Raw genomic sequence first — 26045 nt, forward strand, 5'->3', positions numbered from 1 at the left:
CGGAGGAGCGGATTCCTTTGAAGTCTGATGGGGGGGCGGGGGAGCGGATTCCTTTGAAGTCTGATGCCGAGGCTCAGACAAATGGTGTGTGATGTGGCTGGCGATGTGCACGTGCCTGGCTCACATGAACTGTACCTAATCCGCAGTTTGGGTACACTTTTGAAAGCCTTACTATAATCTCGCCAAACAAGCATTGCTAAAGCAATGCCTGAGGTTCGACCTAAAAAGGACTGAGGTCTGGAGTTGTGGGACGGAGGCAAACAGAGAAGTGCTTTGAGAAAGCAAAGGACAAAGAGTGAGGAAGGAATATAGTAAAAATAAGGCCAAGTGTAAGGGGGAGTGGATAGTTGCCTGGGGAGCACACGAGGGAGAGAGCTGCAAAACACATGCACTTTTTTAGCGTGCTTCATCAAAAAGAAACAAGTAATGCCCCAAAAGTGGAAGGATTTAAGGTAGCCAATCAAAAGCATGGTACAGGGGCTATGCCCCAGGGTAAAGACAAACACAAGATGAGGAACCTAAGCTACTGAATAAGAAGCAAGCAGATGAATGGCAATGAAGCCAACCAATGCTAAGCAATCGGGGGGCTAGAAACTCCGAATACACCCACAAAAGGTCTTAGGTGAGAGCTAAAAAGAGGTCCACAGAAAGGAAGAGTATATTGGACCGCGACAGAGGCAGCCACAGTCAGCGCATCATCATCCGGAGGACAGCGCACAAGGCAGGCAGGAAATCTGGGCGATGTTGTGAGACACCTGGGTGCAGAATGCGAGAGTAGAGAGGTGTCTGGCAGAAGGTTGGACAGATGTTTTGAGACACCTAGGTGCAGAGTGTGAGGATAGAGAAGTGTCTGGCAGATGAGTGTGTAGGTGTTGTGAGACACCTGGGTGCAGAGTGTGAGGTCAGAGTGGTGTCTGGTAAACGTTCGATGGGTGTTGTGAGACACTCGGGGTCCAGAGTGTGAGGGCAGAGAGGTGTGTAGCAGTGGATGGACAGATGTTGTGAGACACCTGGGGTGCAGAGTGTGAGGAAAGGTAGGTGGCTGGATAGCTGTTGTGAGACACCTGGGTGCGCAGTGTGAGGGCAGAGGGGTGTCTGTCAGATGGTTGGATGGGTGTTGCGAGAAACCTGGGTGTAGAGTGTGAAGAAAGCGGGTGTTTGGCAGATGGCTGGAACGGTATAGTGAGATGCCCAGGGTGCAGAGTGTGAGGACCTAGGATGCTCATAGACCTTTCAGCCTAAGATGATCTTCTCCCAGGCTCTTTGCCTTACTCCTCCTATTTTTGCTGATCTTGTTTTTGTTGGCCTTAGGACTCTGCACACTTCCCCGCTGCTAATCAGTGCTGAAGTGCTTTGCTCGCCCCTTTAAACGTGGTGAAAATGGCTTACACTCAATGGCACATTTGATTTTCTTGTAAGTCCCTAGTAAAGGGGTACTACATGTACACAGGGCCTGTAAATTAAATGCTACTAGTGACCTACAGCACTCATTGTGCCACCCCCTTAAGTGGCCTTTTAAACCTATTTCTGTCCTGCCAATGCAGCCTATGTGCACCGTTTTAAAGTGCCATTTGGAGCAGGCAAAATAAACTTTTTTATAGGCCTAAACCTTCCTTATTAAATATATACGTCACCCTAGGGGTAGACCCTAAACAGCCCATAGGGCAGTGGGCAGTGTACTTAAAAATTTGGACATGTACTTTTTAACTTTTACATGTCCTGGTAGTGAAAAACTCTTAAATTTGTTTTTTATTACTGCAAGGCCTGCCTCTTGTGAGAAAGTGCCATCTTTCTTGCATGGGTATGCCCCCACTTTTTTCTGATTGCTGATGTGCTTTGACTGAATGTGCCCTGGGTTCCTGCCAACCAGGTACCCAGGGCCTGTGTTCCTTCCCTAAAACTGTGTTGAAACTAAAACACAATTGGCATCTCTGGCCACCTGTCAGCCCCTAGTAAATGGTACCCTAGGTATCCAGGGCATGGTGACCAATGAAGACCCCTGAGGGCTGCAGCACTTATTGTGCCACCCTCAGGGGCCCTGTACCCCGACACCCACACACTGTCTTTGCAGGCTGAGTGTCTAAGTACAGACCCAAACAAAGAGTCGACATGGCACACATCCCTGTGTGCCATGCCCACAGAACTCACTGCCCTGGCATACTTCAGTCACCCCTCTAGCTGGGTGCCCTATGCCAGAGGTGTGGGCACCGGTGCGTGAGCCCTGTGCCCCTACAGCACCCAGGGCCATTCCTGGGCACTGTAAGCGCAGTGATGCCATTAAGAGTGTATGGTGCTGGGAGGTCATCATCATGAACTCCACAGCACCATAATGCCTACACTGAAGACTGACAAGTTTGTTACCAAGCTTCTCAGCACATTAAACCCGCACTGATGCCAGTGTGGGATTTAATGTAAAAGGCACCAGAGGGCATCATAGAGATGCCCCCTGAAAACCTAACCTACAATCCACGTCAGGGCTGAGTGGCTGCAGAGGCTGCCACACAGCAGACATGTTGCTGGACCCCTGGGTGGAGAGCCCCCCGCTCTCTTGGGCCTGCAACAATGCACATCCTGGGCGAGGTGCTAGATCTCCTCCCCCAGGATGGGCAAGGGGAAGCTTCAAAGGCATGCCACCTCTGTGAGCTTCCCCAGACCATTTGCTGTACCCAGTAACCAGCCCCCACCAGTCCTGACCCCCACTCTGGCGGGAAGACTGGTGGGAAAAATGATGTCAGGAAGGGGGTTTGCCAGCGTGTGCCAGGTGGGGGAGGCGAGGTGAAGCACGACCCATCTTGAGAATGGGGAGCCCTGCCCAATCACAGCTAGGCTCCTGCCCCCCTCCCACAGGAGAGGAGCAGGTTAGGGGGTGTACCCACCCCAGGACAGGGACCTATTGGTCCCTGTCCTTGCCATACCTCTAACGCCCCTAAATTCAGTATTTAGGAGCTCCCTGAACCTTCCTTCCTCAGATCCTGAAAGAAAAAAGAAGAAAGAAGATCAAGCGGAAGAAGACCAGTACTGTACCTTGTAGCCCAGTACTGAACTGCAAAAGTAATCCTTACCGGGGTTACTAGTAATCTAAATTTTCTCCATAGGAATCCATTGTCTGCTTTTCTATGAAATTTCTTCTAAGTGTCTACTTTTAAAACTTGAAATATTCTTTAAAAATCATATGAAATACTTAAACTCAATTACTTACTTGTTTTAAGTTGAGACCCCAGTACTGGACCCAGGAGCCTGGTACTGGATCACAAAAGTAACGAGATCATACTTTACCTGCAACCTGAATTTTCTCCCATTGGATAACATTACCAGATTTTCATTGAAAAGTTTCTAAGTGTGAACTTTTAAAACAGCTTTATATTACTGAAAAATCCCTACTGTACCTAAAACGATTTTACTAGATTGCGATGCAACCTTTGTTACTTTGGCACAGGGTTTGGACTGTTGCAGACTTGGAACTCAACAGAGAGATTATCCGCGATGTCATGACTCTCGATAAATCCAATAACATAGCGTGGTTGTCATACATCCAAAAGTTTTGCCATGACCTGGGGAAGCCTGAGTTTTATACTTCACCCGAGGAGCTATCCAGGATCTCGAGGAAAGATCTAAAGACTTGTTGCTGGCATCATTTAGAATCCCTGCGACTAGGTTCTGAGTTGAATAAGGAAACGGTCGTGCGGCACCAATTATTGCTTACCTCGGCTAATATGGAACCCTACTTGATTTGGTGTACTAAGGGCTTTGACAGGTTCCTACTTACTAGGCTTAGATTTAACATCTTTTTTCGCCTAGTTTCATTCCCACAAATTAATGACTGGTCCAAAGTGCTCACCAAATGTCCATGTGATGGAAGGGCAGAACAATCAACCCTCCATGTGATTTTTTTCTGTAAATGTTATCACAATGAGAGAGTTCAATGGATTAAACCACTCTTGAAAAGACAGGGAACTTGGTACCAGTGCCGCCCAGCCTTATTATATCTCCAATCACTTAATGATGAACTGTGTGTGGCCACTGTGGTTGGCTTTTTAAAAAGTGTTTTTAGAAAAAGGAAAAGTTTAATATGTCCAAAAAATTTTTTACTCGTAGTTTGTCATAAATGCAATGTTATTTTTGTGTACATTATGTATTGATTTTCTCTTTGTTGTAGCTTTTATGATTTTTTAGTTTACAAAAATCGAAATAAAGCTTTTCTACTACTACTACTACTACTACTAGATTGGTTTCAGCTTAGACCCCAGGACTGAATTAGGATACAGTCCTGGTTCTACCAAAGTAATCTACAAAGCAATCTACTGAACTTATATGATGAACACCCATTGAGCTCAATGCTATAGTGTGTTTAGAATTGTGTTGCCTACTGCAACCCCTGTACCTATTGTGTTCACAAAGTTTATTGCCTCCTTGCAAAGTAATTAAATGAGAGTACTCATATCGAGAAAAGTATATTTTTATGCCTGTTGGTTCTAAAAAATAAAACAACTATATCTTTTGATATAAAAACAATTGGCCTAGAGTTCAGTCCTTGAGTGTGTGAAATCCTTTGCTGACTGAGTGTGTACAACAAATGCTTTACACTGTCCTCTGGTACTGCTTTACTGCTCGACCAAGCTACCACTTTGGAGAGTAAGGTCAGTTCTAACTTTAACCTCTGTTATACCTCTGGGGTTTGTGGACTCTATACACACTGTACCTTATTCTGGTCCTGTATGTATAGAGCCACTTCCTCACACCTCTCCTATAAAATAACCTTGGGTTACCTTATTACATTTAATAAGTGATAACTTTCAATTGGGAGCAGTTATAAAGGTTGAGGTTGGTCTCTAAAGAATTGCCATTTTAAAACTCTCTTTAATTGTAAACTTTTATTTTAAGTCAAAGTTCTGAAAATGACACTTTTAGATGGCTGACATGTTCTTGTCCTAATCATTTGGTGTTTGCAGCCTGTATCCTGGGTCACATGACGTAGCTGACAGTTGGTCTTTGTGTATTCCTTCCAGACAGTGAGACAAAGGGGAACTGGGTGTTGGCAGGATGGTCCAGCTCTGTCGGGATGAGAAGAAGGAGCTGTCACTTACCACACTTGCATATCACAAAGGCTCTGCCGCAGTACACACAGAAAGGGTTTCAGACTACTCTTTTGTGCCTCCAGTCAAGATGGGGCCAGGTCAGGGAGGGAGGAAATCCCAGTCACCTTTGAAGGGGGAGGACACTAGAAGCTTCTCCCACTTCAACTCTGGTACACTTCTAGACCTGTGAAAGTCTTAGAAGAAAGACTGCTGTGCTGCTGCCCTGCTACTCTACTGCCCTGCGACCCTGCTGTCTGAGTCAGAGGACCCAACCTGCATCTTGAACCCAGAACCACTAGAGTGGCTCCAAGGGCTAGTTGGCTGACCACCTGATCTGAGCCTCGGGGACAGAAAAGGCTCCAATCACCTTGAACCCTGTACCCAGACCCAGCCTACTGTAAGTCCTGCCCACCCCCCCCTCAAGTGATGACACCCCAGTCCTGGACCTTTGGAAGCAGGCCTGAAGGGATATACCACCCCAGCTGTGGTGCCATCAGAACTGACGCAGTATGATCACCCCGCAGCTCACCGGAACAGCCACTGCTTGACGCACTGTGAAAATTAACCTCACATTGCACCCTCATAGCTCCTCAGAACTGCCAATGTGCAATGCACCATTGACACAGGACGTTGCATCGCAGCCACGCAGTTCCTCAGAACCACGGTTACACAACTCATCCTCAGCGAGGGAGCTTGGAACGCTCCGCAACGAGGATTTGAGGTACTTTATTCAGTGGTCCTAACTTGGTCCCTGTATACGTTTCATGCTCCATTGTGGTCAGCCTGAACTTGTGACATTGTACCGATCCGATGCGACCCGATAACCACAGTTGGCGTTTTGTGTCACGGATTGCAGACATACGGGACGGGTGCACCTTCGGAACAGTTGTGCTCTCTGGGGACCCTCCGGCCGGACACCATTTCAGGTTTATGGATTTCATAAACTCGTGAATGTATTCCCGCAAGATTGGGATCAGTCTCCACACATAACCTTGGAAGGGTACGGATCTGAACAGACCTACTTTAATCTTGGGGTCCATCGACCGAATTACGGGAGGACCGGGAGTGGCACTGATTGCGACAGTCCTGAAGAAGACCGAGGTGACCCATAGAGGCACACTCCAAGCGGTCGAAACATGTTGACTCAAGCAGTGGTAGGAGGGAAGTCTTGAGATACCTTACTATCTCATCAAGGCATTTCCCATCCTCTTTTTCACTTTTAATCCTGGTAGGGGTACCAAGGGACGTATAATAAAGAGACTCTTTTGGTTGGCACCCTTAATCAGTTTTAATCACTTCCTTTGTACTGCACCATTAGTGGCACTATCAGTTTCTGTCACTAGGTGTTTGCACGGCTCACACCACATTTTTGTTATGTGTTGTATGTGTTGAACTTATTTGGTTGTACGTCTTGTCAAGTGGATTTTATTGTTTTTTCCCCTCCCCTATGCTCCGCCCTGAGTGTGGCTACACCAGGGCGTATTGTAAGCAGGCCCGATGATGAAGCATGTCACATACTCCGGTATGTGAGTGAGGGCAGTTTTTCCAAATTGAGCAATTTGCCTTATGGGAATTTGGTTTCGTTCTTTTTGTCTTACTCTATACACCCCTCTTGTGTGTACATTTGAGGTCCTTGGGGGTCTGGGGTGGTAGAGTCTAAATATTTTGACCCTCTCCTCCTTTTTCGTGGCGACTATTTTTACCTAAACATTTAAAATTGCATATCTCCGGTTCTACTAATTGGATGTTTGTCGTTTTGGTGACAAATCATTTATAAAATTGTTCTCTAGTTTTCTAAATTGGTTTGGTATTTTTCTTGTTTTGTGATTTCTCTTTATTACTGTTTGTGTGCTGCATAAATACTTTACAGATTACGTCTAAATTAGGCCTGACTGCTTTTGTGTCAAGCTACCAGTACACCTAGAGTGAAGAGTGTGAAAACAGCCGGTTGGATGGGTGTTGTGAGACAGAGTGGACAGGTGAGGAATACAGACTGATGCATGTGATGTGAGACACCTGGGGTGCAGAGTGTGAGGAGAGATGTGTGTCTCGTAGACAGCTGGACCGGTTCTTTGAGATACCTGGATACAGAGTGTGGGGGGTGGGGGGTGTCTGACAGACAGTTGGATGGGTGTTTTGAGACACCTGGGTGAACAATGCGAGGACAGTGGGGTGTGTGGCAGACGGTTGGACAGGCGTTGTCAGACTCCTGGGTGCAGAGTGTCAGGGTGTCTGGCAGATGGCTGAACTGGTGGTGTGAGACTCCCGGCTCCAGAGAATGCACGGACTGAGGCGTTTGATGTGAGACACTTGGAGTGCGTAGTTGGAGCATCAGGGATTCTGAGAGACAGCTGAGGAGCAGAGAGTGAGGACTGTGATCTGATACACCTGAGGTGGCCAGTGTGGGAGCCGGGGGGTGTCTCAGAGACAGGTCAGGTGCACGGACTTCGATGCGAGACCGCTAGAGTGCTCATTGTGTAAGCAGCGGAGTGCCCGAGAGACAGCTGAGGAGCGTAGAGTCGGGTCTGTGTTGTGAGAAACCTGGGGGGAGGACCCCGTGTGGGAGCAGTGGGATGTCTCAGAGACAGCTGAGGAGCAGGGAGTGATGTGAGACACCTGATCTGTATCCAGTGCGGGAGCCGTCGATACCTGAGAGACATCTTAGAAGGGAGTGATGTGAGACATATGAGGTGCCCAGTGTGAGATCAGTGGGGGGCCTATAAGGCTGCTGAGGGACAGGGAGTGGTGTGAGACATCTGAAGTGCCGAGTGTGGGAGCAGTGGGGGTGTCTTCAATGCTGCTGAGGGACAGGGGGTGGTGTGAGACATCTGAAGTGCCCAGTGTGGGAGCAGCGGGGTGTCTCAAAGGCTGCTGAGGGACAGGGGGTGGTGTGAGACATCTGAGGTGCCCAGTGTGAGAGCAGCGGGGTGTCTCAAAGGCTGCTGAGGGACAGGGGGTGGTGTGAGACATCTGAGGTGCCCAGTGTGAGAGCAGCGGGGTGTCTCAAAGGCTGCTGAGGGACAGGGGGTGGTGCGAGACATCTGAGGTGCCCAGTGTGAGAGCAGCGGGGTGTCTCATAGGCTGCTGAGGGACAGGGGGTGGTGCGAGACATCTGAGGTGCCCAGTGTGAGAGCAGCGGGGTGTCTCATAGGCTGCTGAGGGACAGGGGGTGGTGCGAGACATCTGAGGTGCCCAGTGTGAGAGCAGCGGGGTGTCTCATAGGCTGCTGAGGGACAGGGGGTGGTGCGAGACATCTGAGGTGCCCAGTGTGAGAGCAGCGGGGTGTCTCAAAGGCTGCTGAGGGACAGGGGGTGGTGTGAGACATCTGAGGTGCCCAGTGTGAGAGCAGCGGGGTGTCTCAAAGGCTGCTGAGGGACAGGGGGTGGTGTGAGACATCTGAGGTGCCCAGTGTGAGAGCAGCGGGGTGTCTCATAGGCTGCTGAGGGACAGGGGGTGGTGTGAGACATCTGAGGTGCCCAGTGTGAGAGCAGCGGGGTGTCTCAAAGGCTGCTGAGGGACAGGGGGTGGTGCGAGACATCTGAGGTGCCCAGTGTGAGAGCAGCGGGGTGTCTCATAGGCTGCTGAGGGACAGGGGGTGGTGCGAGACATCTGAGGTGCCCAGTGTGAGAGCAGCGGGGTGTCTCATAGGCTGCTGAGGGACAGGGGGTGGTGCGAGACATCTGAAGTGCCCAGTGTGGGAGCAGCGGGGTGTCTCAAAGGCTGCTGAGGGACAGGGGGTGGTGTGAGACATCTGAGGTGCCCAGTGTGAGAGCAGCGGGGTGTCTCAAAGGCTGCTGAGGGACAGGGGGTGGTGTGAGACATCTGAGGTGCCCAGTGTGAGAGCAGCGGGGTGTCTCATAGGCTGCTGAGGGACAGGGGGTGGTGTGAGACATCTGAGGTGCCCAGTGTGAGAGCAGCGGGGTGTCTCATAGGCTGCTGAGGGACAGGGGGTGGTGTGAGACATCTGAGGTGCCCAGTGTGAGAGCAGCGGGGTGTCTCATAGGCTGCTGAGGGACAGGGGGTGGTGTGAGACATCTGAGGTGCCCAGTGTGAGAGCAGCGGGGTGTCTCATAGGCTGCTGAGGGACAGGGGGTGGTGTGAGACATCTGAAGTGCCCAGTGTGGGAGCAGTGGGGGTGTCTTCAATGCTGCTGAGGGACAGGGGGTGGTGTGAGACATCTGAGGTGCCCAGTGTGAGAGCAGCGGGGTGTCTCATAGGCTGCTGAGGGACAGGGGGTGGTGTGAGACATCTGAAGTGCCCAGTGTGGGAGCAGTGGGGGTGTCTTCAATGCTGCTGAGGGACAGGGGGTGGTGTGAGACATTTGAGGTGCCCAGTGTGGGAGCAGTGGGGGTGTCTTCAATGCTGCTGAGGGACAGGGAGTGGTGTGAGACATCTGAGGTGCCCAGTGTGAGAGCAGCGGGGTGTCTCAAAGGCTGCTGAGGGACAGGGGGTGGTGTGAGACATCTGAAGTGCCCAGTGTGGGAGCAGTGGGGGTGTCTTCAATGCTGCTGAGGGACAGGGGGTGGTGTGAGACATTTGAGGTGCCCAGTGTGGGAGCAGTGGGGGTGTCTTCAATGCTGCTGAGGGACAGGGAGTGGTGTGAGACATCTGAGGTGCCCAGTGTGAGAGCAGCGGGGTGTCTCAAAGGCTGCTGAGGGACAGGGGGTGGTGTGAGACATCTGAAGTGCCCAGTGTGGGAGCAGCGGGGTGTCTCAAAGGCTGCTGAGGGACAGGGGGTGGTGTGAGACATCTGAGGTGCCCAGTGTGAGAGCAGCGGGGTGTCTCAAAGGCTGCTGAGGGACAGGGGGTGGTGTGAGACATCTGAGGTGCCCAGTGTGAGAGCAGCGGGGTGTCTCATAGGCTGCTGAGGGACAGGGGGTGGTGTGAGACATCTGAGGTGCCCAGTGTGAGAGCAGCGGGGTGTCTCAAAGGCTGCTGAGGGACAGGGGGTGGTGTGAGACATCTGAGGTGCCCAGTGTGAGAGCAGCGGGGTGTCTCATAGGCTGCTGAGGGACAGGGGGTGGTGTGAGACATCTGAGGTGCCCAGTGTGAGAGCAGCGGGGTGTCTCAAAGGCTGCTGAGGGACAGGGGGTGGTGTGAGACATCTGAGGTGCCCAGTGTGAGAGCAGCGGGGTGTCTCAAACGCTGCTGAGGGACAGGGGGTGGTGTGAGACATCTGAGGTGCCCAGTGTGAGAGCAGCGGGGTGTCTCATAGGCTGCTGAGGGACAGGGGGTGGTGTGAGACATCTGAGGTGCCCAGTGTGAGAGCAGCGGGGTGTCTCATAGGCTGCTGAGGGACAGGGGGTGGTGTGAGACATCTGAAGTGCCCAGTGTGGGAGCAGCGGGGTGTCTCAAAGGCTGCTGAGGGACAGGGGGTGGTGTGAGACATCTGAGGTGCCCAGTGTGAGAGCAGCGGGGTGTCTCAAAGGCTGCTGAGGGACAGGGGGTGGTGTGAGACATCTGAGGTGCCCAGTGTGAGAGCAGCGGGGTGTCTCATAGGCTGCTGAGGGACAGGGGGTGGTGTGAGACATCTGAGGTGCCCAGTGTGAGAGCAGCGGGGTGTCTCATAGGCTGCTGAGGGACAGGGGGTGGTGTGAGACATCTGAGGTGCCCAGTGTGAGAGCAGCGGGGTGTCTCATAGGCTGCTGAGGGACAGGGGGTGGTGTGAGACATCTGAGGTGCCCAGTGTGAGAGCAGCGGGGTGTCTCATAGGGTGCTGAGGGACAGGGGGTGGTGTGAGACATCTGAGGTGCCCAGTGTGAGAGCAGCGGGGTGTCTCATAGGCTGCTGAGGGACAGGGGGTGGTGTGAGACATCTGAGGTGCCCAGTGTGAGAGCAGCGGGGTGTCTCATAGGCTGCTGAGGGACAGGGGGTGGTGTGAGACATCTGAAGTGCCCAGTGTGGGAGCAGCGGGGTGTCTCATAGGCTGCTGAGGGACAGGGGGTGGTGTGAGACATCTGAGGTGCCCAGTGTGAGAGCAGCGGGGTGTCTCATAGGCTGCTGAGGGACAGGGGGTGGTGTGAGACATCTGAGGTGCCCAGTGTGAGAGCAGCGGGGTGTCTCATAGGCTGCTGAGGGACAGGGGGTGGTGTGAGACATCTGAGGAGCCCAGTGTGAGAGCAGCGGGGTGTCTCATAGGCTGCTGAGGGACAGGGGGTGGTGTGAGACATCTGAAGTGCCCAGTGTGGGAGCAGTGGGGGTGTTTTCAATGCTGCTGAGGGACAGGGGGTGGTGCGAGACATCTGAGGTGCCCAGTGTGAGAGCAGCGGGGTGTCTTCAATGCTGCTGAGGGACAGGGGGTGGTGTGAGACATCTGAGGTGCCCAGTGTGAGAGCAGCGGGGTGTCTCATAGGCTGCTGAGGGACAGGGGGTGGTGTGAGACATCTGAAGTGCCCAGTGTGGGAGCAGTGGGGGTGTCTTCAATGCTGCTGAGGGACAGGGGGTGGTGTGAGACATTTGAGGTGCCCAGTGTGGGAGCAGTGGGGGTGTCTTCAATGCTGCTGAGGGACAGGGAGTGGTGTGAGACATCTGAAGTGCCCAGTGTGGGAGCAGCGGGTGTCTCAGAGATAGCTGAGCAGGGAGTGATGCGAGACACACCGGGTGGGAGCCTTGGGTGTCTCGGAGACAACTGAGCAGCAGGGTGTGATGTGAGCCACGCGGGGTGGGAGACACCCCGTCTGAGGGTGTCCCGTAGGGAGTGATGTGAGACAGCTGGGTGTCTAAGAGACCACAGAGCTGCAGGGAGTGATGTGAGACAGTGGAGTGTCTCAGAGACCGCTGAGCTGCAGGCAGCGAGGCTGTGATGCGAGACACCTGTGCTGCCTCCGAGAGTGCCTCCCTCCCTCCCGGGGGAGTGCCGTGAAGAGGGCGGGCCGGGCCGGGCCGGCGGTGAGAGAGCGCAGGAGCTGCCGGCGGTGATTGGAGACACCTGCTGGAGCCGCGGGTCCGGAGGGACAGTCGAGGGAGTGATAAGGAGCCCGGGGGCGAGGAGCAGCTCCGGCCTGAGAGGAACCCCGAGGTGAGGGGCGCGGGGCAGGGGGTGGAAAGTGTCTGGGGTGATGAAGAACCGCGGGGAGAGGCGGGGGTGTCCCGGGGCAAAGTGTCTTTTTAAAACTGGTCTGGTGATGAGGGGAGTGAGTGAGTGAGTGAGTGCATGAGTGATACTATTGGGGGGAGGGAGGTTGTGTGTTCACAGTCCTGTTCCCCATCCACTGGTGAGGAATCTTACACGGTGACCGGCTTGTGAAAACTGTGTTTGGGGGTTAAGCGCTTTTACTCCATTGCAGGTGGTCGAGGCGCTATCCCGGGACCCGAGGTATGTTTGTCCGAGGCGCTGCGCCTCACCTCCCAGGCAGGTGCGGGAGGCGGGTGAGGCTGAGTCAAAGTTTCTGGGAGTGAAGGTGCTGGGAAAACTGGAAGTGCGAGACAGGGAGACGCTTCCTCACTGCAGGGAGCAGCGCTGCTGCTGCAAGATAGCTCGGTGGGTTCAACCGCTATACTATCCTGCGCGTAACCGCACGCCACGGGCTCTGAGGATCGGCTCTACTTTTCATCCTTCCGAGGCCGATGGAACGAAAAATATTGAGATGGATAAGGCCTGCACCGATTCGTGTATAGCGCCCCGAAGAGGCGCTGTCAGTCATAAGCGCCATCGACACAAGCTAGTTTCGTGATTAGAATCATAAAATGTCAAGCTTAATGTTATATTCTTTGAAGGTTTCTAGTGGGCGCTTTGCGCGGCTCGCAGTGGGCGCTATATAGACTGTTTCAGCCGCTTATAGTCATAAAGTAAGTTGGAGGCCTCTGCCCGCTCTGGAGTGGGCGAGGCCTGGCGACCCTCGTCCTTGCCCCCGTGTTCTCATTTTGCATAATGCCTCCGCAGGCTTCGGGGATTACAAGCCCCCCCCCCCCCCTCCCTTTCCGCTGAGAATTTGGGGATCACAGCGGAGCTCGGCCCAGTTCCCAGCGCCGGGCCTCGGTGCTGTGTGGGGCCATTGTCCTGGGAGAATGAAAGCCCCCCCCTGCATACACCACCCGGCCCCTGCACACACACGGCCCCCCACGGATGCAGAGCAGCGGGCATGCGCCTAGGATGAAGAACCCGATGGAGCCCGTTCCACTGCCTGAACGAGGCCCAGGGGCACGATTACTACCCCCCCCAATCCCCAAAGGCTTCCCTCGGCTCCCAAGGCCATCATTGGCTTGCATCCATGGCTGGTATCTCCCGCTTACACCCCTACCCCACGCCCAGCCTGAGATTTATTTTTTATTTAAATTCATGCGTTTTTATATAGCGCGGACTTTATCCGAAGGCGCCAGAGCGCTTCACAATCGGAACAGAAAATTACAAATGAACAAATTACAAAAGCAGACGATAAGTTACATGAGGTAAAAGTGACAATTGTGCACAAACAAAATACATGAGGTAGCAAACAGTGCAATACAGGAGGAAAGAGTGACAAGTGCGCAGGTTGCAAGAGAAAACAAAGTACATTTAGAGGAAATCTACTGCAAAATATGCTAGACACAGAGGCACACGAACAAACGTTACGTAGGCAATGGCGGCACTTGTGCAAGTATCAAAATGTGAGGGGAAGCAAACGGTTTGTTACAGGAGAGAAGTGACGAGTGCAAGTTACAGAAGGGCACCATACACGGGTACAAGGAGAATACTGCAATAAATGGGGAACACTCAAACTACCAGAACACACTGGTAAGGCACTTCCATAGTCATGGAGAGTAGTTTTCAGTAATGGAAGGTCTTCCTTCAGATAATAGAGAGGGCATGAATTACATTTAGAAGTGTCTTTGAAGGAGGAGAGCTTGGAGGTCCATTTTGAAGGCCTGGGAGGAGGCGGTGGTCCGGAGGCCCGCAGGCCCCTTCCAGTGCCACCCACCAGAGGTGCAACGCAAAATGATGCCCCCCCCCCCAATTAAATATGAAAAAGAGCTCCGGAGTCTCCCATATCTCTCAGATTTTGAATTGTACTAGGGGTCAATGTCCCCTCGTGAGGGGCGGGGCTGCTCCCAGGGGTCTTGTCGTACTTAGGGCGCCCTTTCCTTGTTTGCACACAGCGCACCTTAAAACAGGTGCACGGGCGCAAAGGGGGCAAGTGCGCCCTGTCACACTGTACTGCGCCCAGGGTTGGAGCGAACTGGCTGCGGGGGGGGGGGGGGGGGGGGGGGTCGTCAGCAGCAGGCAGGCGAAATTTGAAGCTTTGAAGGGGCTGCTCCATGTGTAAACAGTGCAGGTCAAACCCGTGTGTCCTTTTTAAGGGGGACACCTCCCAGTGAAGCCACATCTTGGGGGACACTGGTTCAGAGCAGACCTCCTTTGCTGAACCGACTATATCAGTGACGGTGAGATGTACCCCGCGGAAAGGGGGCGGGGCGAAGACTGCGCTGTAAGTGACACGCACACACACACGACATGCAGCATTGGTCATACTTATGCTCACACTGCCTCCACCCCAGCCCCTCTGACATGCGCCAGCAGTGGGGGAGGTTTGTCTGTACATGAAGTGCTGCATGGTGGAAACGTGGCCCCACAAAATCTGTGAATGGACCCGCGCGGGGATGGAATGCAAGGAGATGGCACCGAGGGCGAAAGGTGCCAGCCGGTGGCATCTATTCACAAGAATGCGTATCCCAGGTGTGTGGGTTTCTGAAAGTCTGAATCTTGGCGGAGGCCAGGGATGGGGTCGGTGCCCCCACCCCTCACCCCCTTTCCTTTAGGCCCGTCACCGGGAACCCCCCTGGAAGGTGCATGATAACACCGCAGACTTCCCTTCGACATATTTACATTGAAGGCTGAGTCCCTGCACCCTTGAAGGGTCCTGCGAGTTTACATACATGTGAGGGGTGAGCCCCCTGGGAGGTGAACAGGGATGCTCTTGGGCTGAAGGATCCGCCACAGGGGCACAATAGGGCCTGATGCATCCCAAATACATCAAGTGAAAACAAAAACTAAAAGATTTGCCGCTTACTTGTTATAAATCATTACTGTAGCTGGAGTTGTTGCTAAAGATGCAGGTTTTAACTTGACGTTGTTATGCAATTTGGCTTCGACACTGGCGGGCGCTGTTCACACGGAGAGCATTTTGCACAAGGGAAGGGTGCTGAAATGTAATAAAGTGTTCAGCTCCAAGGGTGATTCAGTTCAATAACATGCATTAATGCAAACACGCGCCCTGCGCATTTGTCAAGGGAGCTTCCTTGCACCTGGAGATGGTTTATGCAGCCTGTATGAAGCGGCAGCGCCAGGCAGGACCTGTGCTGATGCTTGGGAGACCGAGAGCCGAGCTACAGACTGGTTTGTTAGTGCTGGGGAAAGTGAATAATTTGTGCTCAGTAAAAGACCTGGTGCTTATGGGCATGTTAGTGCTGGGGGAAGTGAATAATTTGTGCTCAGTAAAAGACCTGGTGCTTATGGGCATGTTGGTGCTGGGGGAAAGTGAATAATTTGTGCTCAGTAAAAGACCTGGTGCTTATGGGCATGTTAGTGCTGGGGGAAAGTGAATAATTTGTGCTCAGTAAAAGACCTGGTGCTTATGGGCATGTTAGTGCTGGGGGAAAGTGAATAATTTGTGCTCAGTAAAAGACCTGGTGCTTATGGGCATGTTGGTGCTGGGGGAAAGTGAATAATTTGTGCTCAGTAAAAGACCTGCTGCTTATGGGCATGTTGGTGCTGGGGGAAAGTGAATAATTTGTGCTCAGTAAAAGACCTGGTGCTTATGGGCATGTTTGTAGGCGCTGTAACTGTAGGCGCTGCCTGATCGTGCTTGGGTAGCTGTGGCACTTACACAAAAGGTGGACATGTTTGCAGTACCTTTAAGAAAGTCTGTGGCACACGTTTGTGGAGTCTAATGAGAGGGCACCTCGAGGCTGTATCGGGGACAATCAACCCATCCACAAGACACAGCCTTGATGGACAGCCCATGCGAGCAACAGCAAACCACGAAAAGCACCAGAAAGCCACTGCCTGGAAGGGGCGGGCCCAGAGCCCACGCTGGCCTTCTTGTTCTTGTTGTATCTCTTTGGAGGATTGTCAGAGTAGGATATTGAAGAATACCAAAGCTGTCCCCGGCCAGACCCAGACAAGGAGTGAAGCCTGGATTATGTTCTTTGTGCTTCCCTGGGTGGTGTGAACTATCCAGGTTTGCCTGGGGCCAGCATTAGAAATGTATAATCCTAAAGCTCCAGGGGCACCCCTTTATTGCGCTGAACTCTGGGGTTGTTCAAATTGTAATAAACTTTTGATTACCGAACATACGTTTCTTAGATCTTTAGTTAGTCTTCCAGTGTCCACTCCACTGAGTCCAATTTATTTGCATTTTGGGCAGAAGAGGGTGTCACATAAAATTGGTTTGCCGGTGCTTATGTTCTGGCACCGGCTGTGGACTACCGAAGCACTTGCCCTTTATAGAGTGGGGCTTCGGGAGCTAATGATAGTATCTGGTGTGGACAAGATCCCGTGGATGTCTACAGTAAAGAACTTGCTGGGTAAACTGGGGTTGGCTGTACATTGGAGTGAACCAGAAACTGAGTCAGATCAACAAACCCAGCCTTAAACCGATGTACTGGGGTTCTATTGGAAATGACCTGATATTGAATTGTAAGGGGTCACTTTCAATTGATCTTATGAATTTTAAACAGTCTGTTTATTTTGAGCCCACATTCGATGAAATTGAGCCCCTGCTAGCGAGGAACCTGTATTTACAGTTTAGATATGGGTGTCTTCCTCTAAAGCACTTTAGAAGAAATCGGAGTAGAGAAGGGGAGCGTGGTGAAGAGTGTTGTCCCTGTTGTTTAGGGTCTGCTGAGACTTCTGATCATGTTTTATTTTTTTGCCCCCTCTAATCCCGATCTCGACTTCAATGGACATCTCCCCTTTGTGGAGATGCGAGGAGGCACATGGAATAATGAAGACCAACACGACACGCATGATTGTTTTTTGTGTAGCAAAGTTTCTAATGGCCCTATGGATAGGGCGTGCCAAGTAGTCTTTTTCTGAAAGTGACAATGCAATGGTACCTATGATGTAACACATCATTTTAATTTTTTTAACATTTTTAATTCCTTTTTAAAAGAAGTTGCAACATATGCAATTGGTTTTAAGTAATATTTATGAAGTTTGGTTTTATAACTAACAATGTAAATTGTATAATTATGTTGCTACTATGTTACCAACTTCCCTCTTGCACAAATATTAGCGGATTTTGATCAATTGATATCACTAAGATTGTAGACAGATTGGGATTGTTTATTTAGGGTGACATATCTTATTTGTATTGTGCGTTTGTCATTGTCTTTTTTTATGGTGTAATCTTATGATCCGGCAGAGATCGAAATAAAGTCCGTGAATTGTTTCCAGGTTTGCAGCGCTGCCCTTCCTGTGTTGCATTGGCTGATGCTTGATGTCCCCCCAGGGACCCTTCATTTGTGTTACTGTGCAGAAGTCCCCTTGACTCGTTCTCTCCCTGGACATGTACCTGGTGCTCCCAGGGACAGCTTGACTCTAAGCGCATTGGTATCCATCCATCTATCTGTCCTTTCATCCATCCATCCATACATCCATCCACCCACCCATCCACCCTTGTGTTCAGAGCCGGTCAGACTCCTCCTTGTCTAGGAGCACACTTCCTGTCTGCCTCATTATATGTTGCTGGGATCCAGGCTGAAGCTGGTGTCCGGCGGCACGTGCTCTCCTGTCTATTCTTCTGAACTTTTAATTCTATGTAGCACCAAGTTTGCGTCTCAGTAGCATATGTACACGGTCCATCTATAGAGGCTCGCATGTATCGCGGTGCGCATCCGTGTCCTGCCCACCTCATTCTCGGTGAACAGGATCTGGGACGCATCGTGGTAAGCAGTGCGCATGCATCCCCTGCCCATGTTTTAGATGAGTGGGTCTGGGACAGAGCTTGCATCACGGTGCGCATGCATGTCCTTGTTGGAAGGTGGGGTATTGGTAGCGGTAAATATGCATCTACCACTGGTAATAAGGCCACTAAAATGGTCTAGGGTTTAGTAAAGATCTGTTAATTGTTTCCCTGCTCAACCCTTGGTAGCTTGGCTGCGAGCAGGCAGGCTTATCTTGGGAGAATGACATGAAAAGCATTTAAAAAAACGAATTCAGTAAATAATAAAGAAGTAAAATGCAATAAAAATCCTGATTCAATTTCTAAAAATAAGAAATTTTAATCTTTTGAAGGAGACCAAAACGACAAAAATACAATGTAGGGAACCAGAGATATGAATTTTGAAGTATGTACCATTTTATAGTGCTCAAAATCCTATAGCACCACTCTGGGACATTTAGTTGCACTTGATTGGGACAACGCCAAAGTTCTAGGCCGACGGCGAAGGAGCCCTGCTCGAGTAACCCTTGCGATAGGCCTCTGTCAAAATGTTACCTTTGGACTCCAACTCTTCTGGAGCTTTTTCTTCCGACTCGTTGCTCTTTCCTAGGCTGGATTCGGAGTGGGTTCACCGGCTTGACTTTCAGGGAACTCCAGAGCTTTTCAGAGGGGCAAACCTGGAATCCGGGCCACCGTTGGATGTGGCAGGCTTGGCTCTCGTGGTTAAGTCGGTACCCATTTTGGAGCTTTTTTTCGAAAGTTGCTCAAAACTTCTCCAAACTTCTGGAACCTCCTCTTGAGGGTGCAAAGTGTCCAAATCACAATCCAAGGGTTTGGAAGCTCCAAGATGGTCCTTGAAAGGTTGGGACCACAATTCACCTGGACAAAACCCTTACAAATCCACTGGGCGCACTCCAGGCAGGGGATTCTTGGTGGTGATGGTCCAGGTGAGCTCTGTTAACCTGTAGCTTGCAGGGAGTCCACTCATTAACCCTTTTGTAGCAAGGTATATCTACAGGGCTGTAGTTCCAGATAATGCAGCAGGCGCAGTCAGTTAGAATGCAGGGCCTGGTGGTGCAAATCAATTTTCTTGCTTGACAATCCTTTTTTTTTTTTTTTTTTTTTTTTTTGTCTCGAGCATCAGAGGGCAGTGTTCTCTGGGGTCAATCAGAGCATTCCCTTTCAATGGGATGCAAGGTAACATTCCAGACCATGGTCAATGCTCCAAAGTGCAAAGCACTATTCCTCTAAAATTCAGCAAGGCTGAGATCGCAGCAGGGGAGCAAAAACAAGCTAAACCAACCTCTAGTGTGGCTCCTTTCCACAGCTCTCCTCCCCCCTAACATCTGCAGACTCCTTCCTTAAGCCTGCCATCTTGCTGGGTCAGAGGGTATGGGAGTAGATGGACCTGGGTGAGCTACATACCACTTCATCAAAGTAGCCTGGCTAATCGTGACCAATCAGGGAGGACTGCAGGATGGCTGATTATTTGTTTTTTTATTTAATTTTTTAATTTATTGGGCTTACAAAATCATATAACTTTTCTGTATATTTTACGATAATTTCAACAATGGCATATTGTTGGATTTATTAATACCCTTCTCCTAAGCCCTTAAATGATATGAATACAATTCCTAACAATATTTATGCATTCATAAACTATTGCCAAGTTATCTTATGGAGCTACAATGAGGAAATTGCAATGGGGAAATTGGGGAAATTGCAATGACTCTGCCATAAGGGCATATAAAACTTCTTCTATAAAGGCCCTGCATATATTTACATGACCCCCGACTCCCGACACCTGGGGGTACCTAATATGCCAAAATATTGTAGATTATCACTTTTTAAGTGCCCCTACTGCCAAAGTCGAGTTTGCAGGGAATTTACGTTTAAAAGCCGCGCTGCAACACATGGCAGCTTTTAAAATGACCTCAGGCCTCAGGAGTGCACATATGTAACTGCAACATGGGTTGCTGGTCTTTCTATACTAGAGACTTATAGGTAGTTGTAATCCCTCCTCCCTAATATCTACTAGGGACTTACAGGGTAGGTCATGACAATTGTAAGTGTACCATAATATATAGCCCACTCGAGGGAAAGGACCAGGCTCGTTTCCGGGTCCATGCCCATCTCCTGGTTTGTTGCATGGAGCTTAGTCCTGCTCTGTCCTGAGCAGCCGCGAGTCGTGCCTCTTCCCTAGGTTGTGCTGAGGGTATGCCTAGGTGCTGGTGGGCAGTGCCCCCGGGTTTGTTGTACCGTGTGTGGTAAATGGTGTTCGGACATGTTGTGGACATTCTGAGCTTCTGTCCACCCAGAGAGAGGAATTGTCTCACACGCTCTCATGTTGGTCGGCGCCACATCATGTGACGCGGCCACTGCTGCAGCCCCTGAAAGGGGAGGATGCCCCTTCGCAGGGATACAGGAGGCAACAAGATCCTGGACCTGTTGAGTTTCTAGCACAGATGCCTGCTCCTGTAGGGGAAGGGTCTGGGCCTATACTAAGAGGATCTCCCTTGCCCTGCCCCCATTGTGTACCTGGCCTCTTGGGTTCTTTTGCCCTACAACCACGCCTATTGAGGTTCTCAATTGACCCCCCCCCCCAATATCTTTCCTCGTCTCTAGCCTCCTAGAACACCCCCCCCCCCATACATAGTCTCCTGGTGCCACTGCATAGACTATTGGTCTTGAGTGCTAGCTTCTGGTGCTGATTGACTCATTAGCCCATAAGGTAAGTTTGGCTGGTAGCGGTCAGTCTGGCTAGCCTGTCACAGCGGTTGTGTGATGGTGTCTAGTGCAGGTGGCACTGGCTGCGCTGCACAAGCTGTGGACACCTCCGGGATCTGGTAGCGATCTAAATGCAGGACAGAAGGTGGTTATTCCTGTCCCCAGTCAAAGCCAGGAGTCTTATCTCAGATACAACATGGGCTAAACCAGGGCTGTGTCTGGGCAGGGAACAAACTTTGCACCTTGAGCCCCGTGCTTGGGTGACCAGCAGCTTTCAGGTTTAGATGCCACTGGCAAGTTTGTGAGACAAGTGGACTAGGAGGGGGGGCCTCCTCTTCTCTGCCACCTCCCTAGCCATCGGCCCCTAGAGGCACTGTCCCTGCGCATCCCTAGCTTTGCCCCTAGCGACGGTTGTGGAAACAATCTTTGGAAAGGGCTGAACTCGGGAGTAATTTCACAGACCAAGACATGGGCTCTTCCACCCCTCTCGCCCTAGAAGCTGCTGCCTCTAAAGGCAGTCTACTATTTTTCAATCCCTCCACCCCCCCCCCGGCATTTCCAGGGAATTGATTGGTTGGGCATGCAAGCTAGCTCCTATCCCCTGCCCCTGAATTGAGGGTCAAGGCTGAGTCCTGCACATGTGGCTTTCAAAAACAGATAGACATGATCACCTGGGCTTCTGTGGCCCCGAAATGTGCTCATTGTGTTTCTCTTCCATGCCCATAATGGTGGACTTGGCACCAATGCACATGGTCGGCTCAGAGGTGGCTGCTACCTTGGAGTATCCTTGGAAACCCAATCTGCTCTTCACTCGGGATTTGCAAAATATTTTTGGGGGGAATTGAAATGTGGATTGGGAAATAAAGTGAGACTCCAGGGAGCTCCCAGGCTAGGGATAGCCTTGCGGCATAGACCCCCTGAAGAAGCCCCCCGGAGGTCGCCACTACCTGGCCAGCGAGCTGTGACGCAGTGCAGACTACTGACCGCTGGTCGCAGCGGCGAGGACCCTGCAAAGGTTAGAGTTGTTGTAATCTAGTAAGTGATTAATACATCCTCTCTGTTGTTGCCCTTTGCCTTGCTGCTCAGTCTGTGATGTCATCAGAATGTTGAGTGTTTAAGTGGAAGGAGGAGTCAGTTGGTGTGGAAGGGCTGAGCGGCATGGAGCCTGCTCCTGGTGGGGCATTGTATGAGGCATAGCATTAGACCTAATTTGGATCCTATCTGAAGAATAAAGTTGTGATCCTAATGTATATCTCTGGACTATGTATCTTTCATTTAATTGTAACACTGGCGACGATTTTAAAGAACCTGCGTGCTACTTCAATGGATATTGGACTTTTAAAATTGAAGAAACTACAACCTATGGATTTGAACAAACCTGGCACACCTAATGCCCCACCAGTGACCATTTCATTGGTCGCCCCAACCAGTAAGTGCCAGTTTGTCTTAGACTTTCCTTCATTGTCTTGAAGCCTGCCTGTCTTTGCTGAACTGTTCCTGTTCTGTAACATGTTGACAGAGAACAACATCTTTGCCCTGGACATAATTTGCCTGTACTAGAGTGTTCTGTACATTTGGATTAGTGTTGGTTTCTGCAGCCGTTTTACCACTGAACAAAGGTGCCGTTTCCTACCTGCCTATCTTTTGAGAGCTGTTCATTGTCTACCTGTCTGCACTGTTCCCTGTTGGACTTGATCTCTTCCAGCTCTGTTGTTTACGGAGAGTAGGCTACCCTTGGCTGAAGAGGGGTTTCCCTGGTGTGAACTCTGTACCACTCTGCTGTGTTACTGACAACCACTCTCTTGCCTGGAGAGAGATTTGAGACATTTTTGTACTTTTTCTGTGCTGCGCGGGAAAGAGAACTTTGAGTGACCAGTGCCTGCCTTTGAGAGCAGCGTTTACGTTGAGCTACTTCATTCTACACCTTTTGGGACAATTTGGTCAAAAAGGATAGATTTCCTTCACTCCCTGGATGAAGATCATTGTGTGCGCTGCAGATTCTCTCCCCCCCCCCCCCCCCATACTTACTGCGAATTGCTGACTGTACTTTGTTGTCTTATTATTGGTCTTATACACAGACAATACCCGTCACACCATGGATGTGACAGTTTAACCGTGGTGTGGCAGTTTAAAAATGAGGCGCACGCAGTCTTACCTGCTTCTCGGAGAACTGTGATGTCTCCATGGATCCTCTCCGAATTTCTGGACTATACGTTGTGGATTCCGAAGCCTGCATGCAGCGGGGTGCCGTGAGCCACCCGGCAACGATGCTGAAAACATGCTGCCATCTTGTGGCTGGCACCCATCTTTTCCTTGGTTATTGCCTGCACTCCTGTTTTGCCAACCACGTTTTCTTTTTCTTTTCACTTCAGTGAACAATAAAGTTTATTACAGCCTCGTCGTTCACCAGTCCTTCCCACATCTGCCTCTGTGGTGTTACTCTTTTGGTCGTCTGGTTCCTGTGCCTCCTGCATGTTGTTTATGCCATCCACTTTTGTCTTTGAAGTCATTTAAAGAGTTCCTCGTCTGCAGCAATGTCGACCTGTTTATCTGCTCGTTTTTTTCACTGGAATACTTTATGCAGTTCTCTCTTATTTTCTGGTGTGACTCTGGTTGCATTGCGCTGCTTGCAACATCCTAAAGGAATGAAGGTACTGTTTTCTTGGTTGTGGCTCACATGTTCCAGACTTTAGCTGTTTACTGACAACGGTGACTACCTTGTTTATTTTAGCTTATTGTTTTCTTGAGACACTACATTTTTCATTATGTTGTCGTTTTTGCTCAAATGATTTTATTGTGTCATTTAAAAAAAAAGTTCTTTCATGTGTGTTTTTATCCAATGATTGTATTATTTACTGGTACCTTATCCCTAATTTGTTTGAGAGGGGGTGAGAGTGTGTAGCGTTTGTTTGTCTTGCATCTGTATGATTAGAGGGAGATAGACTATAGTGTCCCTGGTCCTATTTATCTACGCTCCTCTGATTGGTTTTTACCTCCTGTGAGGTGTTGGACTGTGCGTTACAGGTGCGCACATGAGAAGACTCCTTCATTTGAAGCTTCTCTGACTTGCCTGTTTGGTTTTACCCTCTGAATTGGTTTTTTCTTCATGTGAGGTGTTGGACTGTGCGTTACGGGTGCACGCAAGAGCAGACTATCTCTTTTTTTAGCTTCTCTGGATCTACCCTGGTTTTGGAAAGATGAGAATGCTCTTTAGCTTCTCTGGATTTACCCTTGTTTGAGAAGAAGAGAATGCTTTTTAGTTTCTCTGGAATTACTCTTGTTTTTGGTTGAAATATTGTATCACCCTGTGGTTAGGGGTTGCAAAATTACCCTGATAGTGTTACGTCTTGAAGCTTTGTGTTATTCTTTAAGCTTGTTGACTTTTTGTATGTGTGTACGTCCACCTCCGCACATTCTATGTATAACGATCCATATTGCATGTATGTACAATGATCTTGCATGCTTGTATTTTTACAATTCTGATGAGGGGGGATATGTTGTAATCTAGTAAGTGATTAATGCATCCTCTCTGTTGTTGCCCTTGGCCTTGCTGCTCAGTCTGTGATGTCATCAGAATGTTGAGTGCTTGAGTGGAAGGAGGAGTCAGTTGGTGTGGAAGGGCTGAGCGGCATGGAGGCTGCTCCTGGTGGGGCATTGTATGAGGCATATCCTTAGACATAACTTGGATCCTATCTGAAGAATAAAGTTGTGATCCTAATATACATCTATGGAGTACGTATCTTTCATTTAATTGTAACACGAACCTAGGGAGATACCCCGGTTACGGGCTCGGCTTGCTGTCAGCACAAATCCCGGTGAGTGTGAGACATGTCTGCAGACGGCCACCTGCCCTTCCACCCCAGAGCGCCTGTCGCCACTTGCACAGCAGCCATATATGAGCTGGGAGGTCACTGCCTACCCCCAATCCCCTGTGACCTGTCTTGGGGGTGAGAGAGCTTGGTGGCCATTCTGTGGAGGAGTGAGCCCACCGCAGCCCTCTGTTGCCGGCCGCTGGATGTCTGCAGATGGCCTCTGGTCCTACTGTCCTGTTCACCCCATCCTCTTGCCAGAGAAGATGGACTCCACGAAGGGGGTGCTTGGACGCTGCCTCTCTGCTTGCCTGCATGTTGGTGATCTCCTGGGACGAGGAATGGTCGACAGCAGCCATAGTAAAGAGAATGAGGTGGCCATAATGTCCTCACCCCTGCACTCCTCAGCTACCAGCCTCCTACGGCGCTGAATTGACCCCAGCGCCGTAAACCGTTCTCAAGTTCCCAGGAGCGTTGAGGCATCTGGGTCAACAAGCGTGGAGGATATCTGGCCGTCACCAGCTCTGGGATCCCCGCAAGCCCAAGATCACCACCTGTGAGTGCAACGACCAGACACTGAAGGCCGGGCTAAATGTAAGCACCTCGGCGATGGCGAGAAGATCATGCTGTGTAAATATGTAATATATATTGGTCCAACCTTATCGCTCCAACTCTTAAAATGTAACCCTGAGTGAATTTGCAACTTGTATATATGTAACTCTAACCGCTGGAACATGTGGCGTTTGCCTCCCACGGGAGTGGCATGTAATTGTGGGGGGTGATGCTAGGGATCCCTGCGGTGGCCGCAGATAAGAGCCACGGAGGCCGCTGCCCCCAAAACTCATTTCGCCCCCTTCTTGTTACGCCACTGACTAGTATCTGTACTTGACTTATGTACTTACTACCATTTTTATGTGAATTTAGAGTTTATCTGTATCTTTTATGTAATTCATGTACTCTGAAGTCCTTATGTAATGTAACTAGTTCTTTTGTAAAGTGCTCTGACACCTTCGAGTAAAGTTTGCGCTATATAAAAACGCATAAATAAAAAATCATTTAGTGATTCCAACTTCAGCATCCTCAACGTGGCCAATCAGAAAGCCGCTTTCACTCTGCTCGATGACATCACTGGCATTTCTTAAGCCTCACACACACACATGCACCAGGAATTGTTTTCAAACTTTTCTTTTTTCTTCATTGGTGAGCTCATGCTGTGCAGGGTAATAACAGTAATTAGTCCCTGGGGGCGGAGTCTTCTCTGGTCACCACACCTGGTTTCTCTGCGATGTTAGTCACTCTCTGGCTGGTGAAAGTCTGACGTCGCGGATGTCCCTGTGCTGTGAATCTGGGTTAGTGAATTGTGAGAAGTTGGCCTGGTATATAATGCTCACTAATTCTAGTGATCACTTTGTACCATGCCAAGCAACCCTTATGATGATGGTTGTAATTCAACCTTGTAGACCAGTTATCCTAGTGGTAACGTGGACAAAGCAGTCTTAGGCTAAACTCTGAAAGGCATGTGAAGCCAGCTGTTATACCATACACAACCCCCTTGAATACCAAATGAAAGGGAC

At 50.3% G+C, this 26045-nt stretch overlaps 1 protein-coding gene across 1 annotated transcript in view; it reads left to right on the top strand.

Moving 5' to 3' along the window:
• The first annotated feature begins 11965 nt into the window (after positions 1-11965).
• The window catches only part of LOC147693377 (uncharacterized), a 161034-nt gene continuing 146954 nt past the window's right edge, over positions 11966-26045 (top strand). Inside the window, exon 1 of the mRNA XM_086933706.1 lies at positions 11966-12093. The gene's annotated coding sequence lies outside the window, so the exon portion shown is untranslated. The remainder of the gene's footprint in view (positions 12094-26045) is intronic.

The sequence above is a fragment of the Lissotriton vulgaris genome, chromosome 8 (assembly GCF_964263255.1).
Source record: "Lissotriton vulgaris chromosome 8, aLisVul1.2, whole genome shotgun sequence".
NCBI classification, from domain to species: Eukaryota; Metazoa; Chordata; class Amphibia; order Caudata; family Salamandridae; genus Lissotriton; species Lissotriton vulgaris.